The sequence below is a fragment of the Cupressus sempervirens genome, chromosome 2, assembly GCF_028749045.1.
Source record: "Cupressus sempervirens isolate cs-2001-9-10 chromosome 2, ASM2874904v1, whole genome shotgun sequence".
Lineage (NCBI taxonomy): Eukaryota > Viridiplantae > Streptophyta > Pinopsida > Cupressales > Cupressaceae > Cupressus > Cupressus sempervirens.
Genome location: NC_143119.1, coordinates 337073655 through 337082085, shown reverse-complemented (window position 1 = coordinate 337082085; position 8431 = coordinate 337073655).

Below are 8431 nucleotides of genomic sequence, written 5' to 3'. Positions count from 1 at the left end.
TCTGAATGTTTCTGACTTGATGTGAGAAATGAAGTAATGATAATTGTAGCGTTGATAATGATGTCTATAGCTCTGTTTTTTTCTAAAGGATGTTTTTGGTAAGATACAAAATTTCTCAAACTTTGTAAAATACTGGCAAGGAAAATGGTATCAAAATTGATCGTTTGTTCCTAATTATTATGGATGCAGATGGCCTCCATTTTATGTTTTTGCTCAGATGCATCACAGGAATGGTCAATTGCGTTGTTTGATTGATCATATATGTTGTTTCAATGCTCATATGCACTATTATAAATGTTATATGTGTTGTTTAATGATGCAAATGCATCATTCTGCTGGGAAAATGCATTGTTTTAAGACTCATATGTGTTGTTTAATAGGAATATGTTTTATAACAAAGATCAAAAGTGTTATAGGAATATTCAAAAGTGTTGTTTTATGTGTTATATGTGTTAATCTCAGGGTTGTTCAGCAATGTCTTCATCTTGGACTTGGTTTCTTGATACCAGTTTGAAGTTTGTCTTTTTTGAAGGTTTGTGATCCACACTAGTGTTCATTATTATGTTTTAAAACACTTATAAGCACAATAGTAGTAAGACCAAAACAAAATGAAAAATTGCATGCACCTAGAAAATGGAAGAAAATGGCTTCATATCAAGGTTATCTAAAGCCGATGACTACTAGGTCTTCGTATTCCAATTATGTTTGAATTTACCTCTCCTATGACAGAGGGCTTCCCACCAACACCAGGGAGGTTTGGCGTAATCCCTTGTAAGACTACTAGAGGAAGGCTATGTTCCAAACACAGGTGGCTTGCATTCAATTAGGAATACAAGATTGGGAGGTAATCCCTCTCACCAACCCTACTAAGGCAACTTGAGAGGTAGCCTTCCTAGGGCTAGATAACCCTACCTAGTAAAAAGTGAGAAATGGCAGTCACAAACAGGTTTGGGAATCTGATCACTCAAGAAGAGTGAGAGCATATCCCTACTATTTTGGCTCCCCAACCACAACAAACACAAAGGTTTAATCACCAGCCCTTATACTATTGAAGACAAAGGGGTTCCTAGTTATGCTATGTGTGGATTCTTTTCCTCATTCAATTGTAATCGATCTTTATAGAAGGTCGGGCATTTTGATCAACTCGAAGGAGTTGAAAGCATAGGCCTACTTCTATTTTGGATCAGCAAGATTGAATGCTTCTATTAAGCTATGTTTGGAACTTAGAAATGCCACACTTTTAATCAACGAAAGTTAAGGTCCACTTACCTAATTCGGGGCTAGCAAAGGCTAGGCGCATTTATGAGGGTCTTCATTCCTGTTGCATGTTGTCTACAATCTGAGAGATTTTTCATTAACTCAAAAGGGACCTGTAACCAAATGATATTTGGATCTGGAAGTTAAATTCAGGAAACTGTAATTTTTACCAGATGTGCTACAGGAACACTCATATGCATTACAGGAAACCTTATATGCGCTATTTAATCATGCAAATGCGCTATAAGAAAATCAAATGCACTATAAGATGGTTTATATGTGCTACAAAAATGATTATATGCATTACAGAACTCTTCAAAAGCGCTATAGGAAGATTTTGATACGTTATAGAAGTATGTAAATGCATTATAGAACTATGTAAATGCATTACAGAACTATGTATATGCACTATAGAAAGATTAAATGCATTAAAATAGAATTCATAAGCATCAGAATATCTCTCAAATGCATTGAAATAGATCTTAAAAGTGTCGAAAGATCCAAATCCGGCCCTTGTATGCTTGGGGAAGACTTTGGAATGTTGTTCTTGTTGATATGAGGCCTCTCGAATGTTGTAGAACCTATATTCGATCAAATTTGCACAAGAGAATAGCAAGAAACATAGATCTATACTAGAAATGAAAGATTAGACTAAAAAACTTGAAAATAGAGAGGCTTTTAGTTCAGCCCCACAGTGGGTGCCATTTTGTACACGGTGCGAATGCGTATTCATGAAACTTTAGTGTAGAATGCAAATAGACTAATGATTAACTAGACTAGACCCAAGATATCATCATCAAAATGTAATCTCTATGAGCATCTCATGTTTCCCTAACTACAACTGCTAAAATAGCTCTCAGACTAGCATCTTAGTGATAGTTCTAGAATGGGAGTATGCTAAAAATGCAGAACTATAAGAATGCATGCAAGATCTATGACTATAATGCAAATTATATGCTATCAAAATGGATATGCAACAAGCTAACATGCAATGAATGATTTTAAATGACATAAAAGAAACACTAAAATGCTATGAACTTGCTAAAATGCTAACACTAAAATGATGAATCAATATGTGCCTATAGTGCAAATGCCTAAAACTTGGGTCCTTTTGCTCTTGGATTTCCCTCCTATTTATAGGATTTCGGAAGGTGTTGGGGTAAGAATCAAGATTTTCACCTTTGACTTTGGGTGAAAGTGAAACTAAAAATATCTCATAAGAGACCAGAAGGAAGAGTCCAACAAACTTGATTTTGAGGATAATTGAAGATATTTCTAATTCTTTTAAAATGAAAAAGGGAGATTTCCAATTTTGTGAGGATAAATTATTTTGTTGATTTAATAAATGTCTTATTTATTTTCAACACTTTTGTCTCTTTCATCCTCCTTTTTTTGAATTTCATTTTATGAATTTGAATTTTTTTTCTCCTTTTTTAAAGTTGATTTAGGTCTTGTTGATTTGATAGGTGATTAATGACCTGATGTGATTTTTGATTTAAAATTCCATTGTGTTTCTTCTAATTTTCTCTTTAATTTGGACTAATTGATCAAAATTGTGTGCTTTAGGTCTTTGCTAATTTTTGGGCATCTACACTTAGGAAATGTTGAAATAATTGAATTAATTACAATTTGATCAAAGAAATTGATTTGAATTTATTTAATAAAATATTGCAAACCATTGATTCAAGAAATTTGATAAATTAAATAGTGGGGGCCCATAGTCTAGGCAACCATTTTAGGGTGCATACATTTGCCCCTATTTGACTAATGTGTGATCGATTTGGGAACACATGTAGTCAAAGAAAGAAATTGAAGTGTGAGATTGATTTGGGATCACAAAACAACCCAGATGTGTAGTCAATTTGGAAACCCATGAGGACAAAAAATACCAATAAATTTTGACTTAAAAAGTTGAGGATAAAATTGATAAAACTAAATCAAGGATTAAGGTTGATAAGTATTGTCCCCTTCATGATTGAAATCGAAATGAGATAGAGGAGTAACAAAAAATTGATAAATTTGATCAAATCGAACAAAAGACAAAGTTCTTGGTGTAAGATGAAAGATATAAGAATCACAGAACCAAGGTAGATCATCAAGCATAAAATATTATGCCCCAAAGGTGAATTAGAAGAAAAGAAGTGGGGTGAAAGTGAATGGAAGATAAAAATTTGGAAGATACGAAAAGAAATAGAAAGAAGAAAAGAAAATTTTCCATAAGAAATAGAATGCCCCAAAATCAATCAACTATTTAAGATAGAAATTTTGATTGAGATTACAAAAGAAGATAAGAAAATGAAGATCAAAACATGACCACAGTTGATTAAAAGTCCACAAGAAAGATGAAGGGAAAACCCTCTCAAACTCATAATGCAACCTAGAAATGAAAACTAACATGGAGTCTAATAATGCACACTACATGAAAATGCAAAGGTGTACTTCCAATAGAGCAACTGTAATATAGGATTTTGTGTTCATTATTCATTAGAAAATGTAAAAGAACTTATTTTCATCATTGGACCATTATTAATGGACATCATAAAATCACACAATCATCACTAATTATAAGAACAACTGTGAAGATATGAATGTGATTTATACTGGATTGGAATGTGGAAAGATTCTAACATAAGCATCACAGACATAAAGGTCAAGATGACTTTGATATTAGCTTACCCAATTTAATGTAGCAAAACCATGCTCACATCAAGGCATAGATGCCAAGATGACGATAAGAACAGTTGTGCAAAAATAGTCAAGGATGATGCCTCGAATCTCCTAAGTGTTTCAAGGGAACAACAAGAGACATTCTAGATTTTGGAGACTACACCCACAAGTAGAAAAAAATAAAAACATGCCCCATGTCCCAAGTCCTCTAGCTATGTATCCCAAAGAGGCTTATCAGACAAGGACACTCATCAAAAATTAATAACAGTCAGCACAGAAAGACAAGATCATGACATAAGTTAAGAATTAAGTGTTGTGTTTAAAATTTAATTGTGTTAATTGATACTGATTTTTGAGGATAAGGATCGAATGCTTGCAAGCAGGTAAGATCACACGACAAAACTGGGTAAGAGAAAATTGAGCAGTGTTGAAAAACACTTGATGTTAGGGGTTGTGTTGAAAAACACTTGATGTTAGGGGTTGTATTGAAAAATATAGTTGGGGTGGTGTTGAAAAACACCATTTGCGAGGTGTCCTAAATAGTAATGCAACCAAGAGACCAAAACTAACATAGTTGTGCCCTCTAGACAAAGACCAATTCCAAACCAAGGCAACAAGGATAAGGTATGATGGAGAAAGGCCAACTATTAAGGACACATGCTAAGAAATAGGGGTACAAAGGTATCAAGTAGCACCCCTTTCCAAGTTTTCACCAAGGATATGAGAGCGCAAATTTAAATCATAACCACTGGGATCTTTATCTTCCATCATGTTGACGCTTTCTTCTACAACCTCAAGTACATTTTTTGTATTTGCATAAGTGTAATTGATTTCAGCCTTGCCATTCTTAGGTTGGGAAGCTTCCCCTTTCTCATACTTGGGAAAAGGCTCTTTGAATGTTGTGTGATCATCATTGCTATTAGAATGTTGATGACTATCTAAGCAATCGACACCAAAAATATATGCCTAAAATGTTAGCACACTTCTATGAGTCATTATATCCAAGATTGCTCAAGAATGAGGTCTTGAATGGTGGCTCATAGCTCTCTGTTCATGGAGTGCACAAATTTGTAACGGAGGCCCTCAGTTTGACCTATTTTGTGCCCATGCAAGTACACCATAAATGATATATTCAAAGATCAAAATGTGAATGCAAATGAAGATGCAAACTAATCTAAATGATGACAATGCAAGAAAGGAACTCTAATCTATGAAAGGAAATAACAATTCAAGATTAATCTATGAAAGCAAATATGGATCTAAGATAATATGAAAATCCAAGGATGGATCATGATAATGGAAGCCATGGATGCATGAGAGAAGAAGACAAGAAGATAGAAGTTCTCCACAAAAATCTTTAATGCTCAAACTCCTCCAAAAATCACTCTCCAAACCTACAGCATAACAATAGCATAATAGTGGATGTCAAAAATGAGGAGAGGGCTCTCCCTTATAAAGAAGAATGGATGATTAAGATTAAGAGGCAATAAGATTTAATCAAAGGTGGAGAAAGAATGATCTGTGTCAGCCAAAATTCCACCAATGAGAAAAGAGGAGGAAAATTAAATAGAATCCCACTTAGATATATGTGCTTTTAAGTGTAGAGGAAAAAAGAATTTATTTATTTTTTATTTATTTTATTTGCTTTTTTCAAGTGGGATTTTATTTAATTAAAATGGAGCAAGTTCTTTTAATTAAATAGGAAATATTTAATTAAATTAAAAGAGGGGTTTTTCTCTTAATTAATTAAATATGAATTATTATTTAATTAAAAGAGAGTTTTTCTTTACTTAGGATAAAATGATCAAACCTTAGGAAATGTTAAAATAATTGAATTAATTACAATTTGATCAAAGAAATTGATTTGAATTGATTTAACAAAATACTACAAACCATTGATTCAAAAAATCTGATAAATTGAATAATGGGGGCCCATAGTCTAGGTGAGCATTTTAGGGTGCATACAAAATCCTCTTCCATCTCCTACCATCATTGGAACCCTCTCATTCATCAAACCCATTCAATTCCTATCCACATCTCTCGCTCTTAGCATTACGCAAACCCCATCTAATGAACCTCGTGACTTTTGACATGATATTATTTAATCAACTAAATATCGTAAAAGTAAATATTTTTATTTTATAGAGCACTCTAGATTGATATGTGAACAATATGCAATGTAGGGTGCAGCAAGTGGTACGAGAACAACACAAAGTACTAATTTTTCTAGAGGTGTAAGGCTAGGAGAAAGAACACCCAAGGTAAAGTTTTTTGAATATTCTTAAAATTACAATAATACATTGGCATTGAAACATTGTTTATTAATTGGTATGACACTAACAACAAAAAGTGCCCTAAATGTTGTTTCTTAATTTTTTTACAACGAACACCCAGTCTTGAAGAATTTTTACAAGGAAGCCAATAGAATATCCATGTCCAAGTTACGTTGACAAGTCATGTCATCTAATTACATCATGTGAAGTTTCTAGCACACTGAAACCTTTCCATCTCTCACACCCATCATTCCTCTTCCATTTCTCATAACTATCATCCCTCTTTCATCCAACCCACTTATACATCCTCCTCTATTTCCTACCATTATTTAAACCCCTCCTATAAATCATCTTGCATCTCCTACCATCATTGAAACCCTCCCATTCATAAAATCCATCCAATTTTCATCTACATCTCTTGCTCCTAGCATTACTTAGACCCCATCTAATGAACCTTGTGTGTTCATCCTCCATATACCCATTCCCATCAAAGAACCTCCATATCACACAGGGTGTCTTGCAGGAGTGTGGAGATCATGAATCTACACTTGTATTTCTTGACAAGGTACCAAAAGTTCATTCACATCTCTCTTTTCCTTCCCAGTCTCTTTGTTTTTAATTTAGGCCTTGTAGCCTTTTTTAGCCCCAAAATTTCCTATCTTACAACTATCCTTCCAATATCATCTTTCAAGTCCTTCTTGTGTCTTCTTTCCCTCCTATGATCTTGTTTTTATTGTGCCTTCTTATCATTTACAACATTATCTCATATTTATAACAATACTCTTTACTATTTTATAGGGCTTGTCAGGGGCTAAAATTTCTCAAGTTGATAATGTCATGCTTGTTGCCATTAACTTTGGCCTTGACAGCTATATGGTATCATATCTTGTGCACCTATCAAGTTTACAATTTGATTTGAACTCATGATGTTTCTTATTGATTCCTCTTATGTTATATTTGTTTCTTCTTTAGGGTACTCCACCTAGCTCGAGGTTTGGAGGAAAGGGAAGAAAATCAGCAAGAACACCCAAACAAAAAAAGCTATTAAATTCAAGTCAAGTTTATATTTTGAAATTTATTATGAATGAATGTATATACATGTACTCAATATTGATGAATACATGTTGACTTGTTTTTTGAATATATTTAGAAACAATTGATTTTTGTAGAGTTGATGAATGTACCTGAGACTGCCAATGTTGAGGCAATGGAAGAGGTAAAAAATTCATATTTTCCTTCTCATAAATTTTAGGTTATAGTATGCATTTTTTCTCTATAAATATTAAACAGTTTCATTTATAAATGAGTACATGGTTTTTTTTTAGTTTTATAGTAATTGTCAACAATTTGGCTTATTAACATGTGTTATTTATCTTTTACCTATTACAACACTCTTTGAGATTGCGTACAAATCCTTTCCCATTTTATTTTGTTAGGAGTCCTGAGCATGAAAGATGGGGTCAAACAAAATAGAGGCCAAAGGTGTGGATGTAGATTATTAGTTGAAGCCCTTGTATGATCTCAATTTGGATTGTTTGTATGTGTGATGGAAATCCCTAATGCCTACTCTACAATTCTAACATTTTATTGCTTACCATACAAGTTGTGCCTCATACCAACACTGATTCTTCAATGATTGTGCCTCCTACTAGCATGGGAGATCCAACTCAGACTGCAGTATGTTTTTATTTTTCTACTCTATTTGGAATCCCTAATGCCTCTCTATAATTCTAACATTTTATCACTTACCATACAGGTTGTGTCTGATACCATTAGTGGTTCTGCCTCCTGCTAGCATGGGAGATCTAGTTTAGGCTACAATACAATTTTTCTTTTTTCTCTATTTGGAATCCTTAATGCCACTCTATAATTATAACATTTTATTTCTTACCATGCAAGTTGTGCCTCATACTAGCACTTATTCATCAGTGGTTGTGCCTCTTACTATCACAAGAGATCCAACTTAGGGTGCAATACTTTTTTTTTTTACTATTTGGAATCCCTAATGCCACTCTATAATTGTAATATTTTATCACTTACAATTTATTGATGGTTGTGCCTCCCATGAGCACTGATTCATTAATAGTCATGTCTTCCATCGTCACTCTACCTCATCATTTTGTTATGATTGTCACCCATCAACGAAGGAGCCCATCACCATTATCATTCAGTCCACCTATTGGACAAAGGGATGAGGTAATAAATAACTCAACTATCCACAATTTAGAACCCAA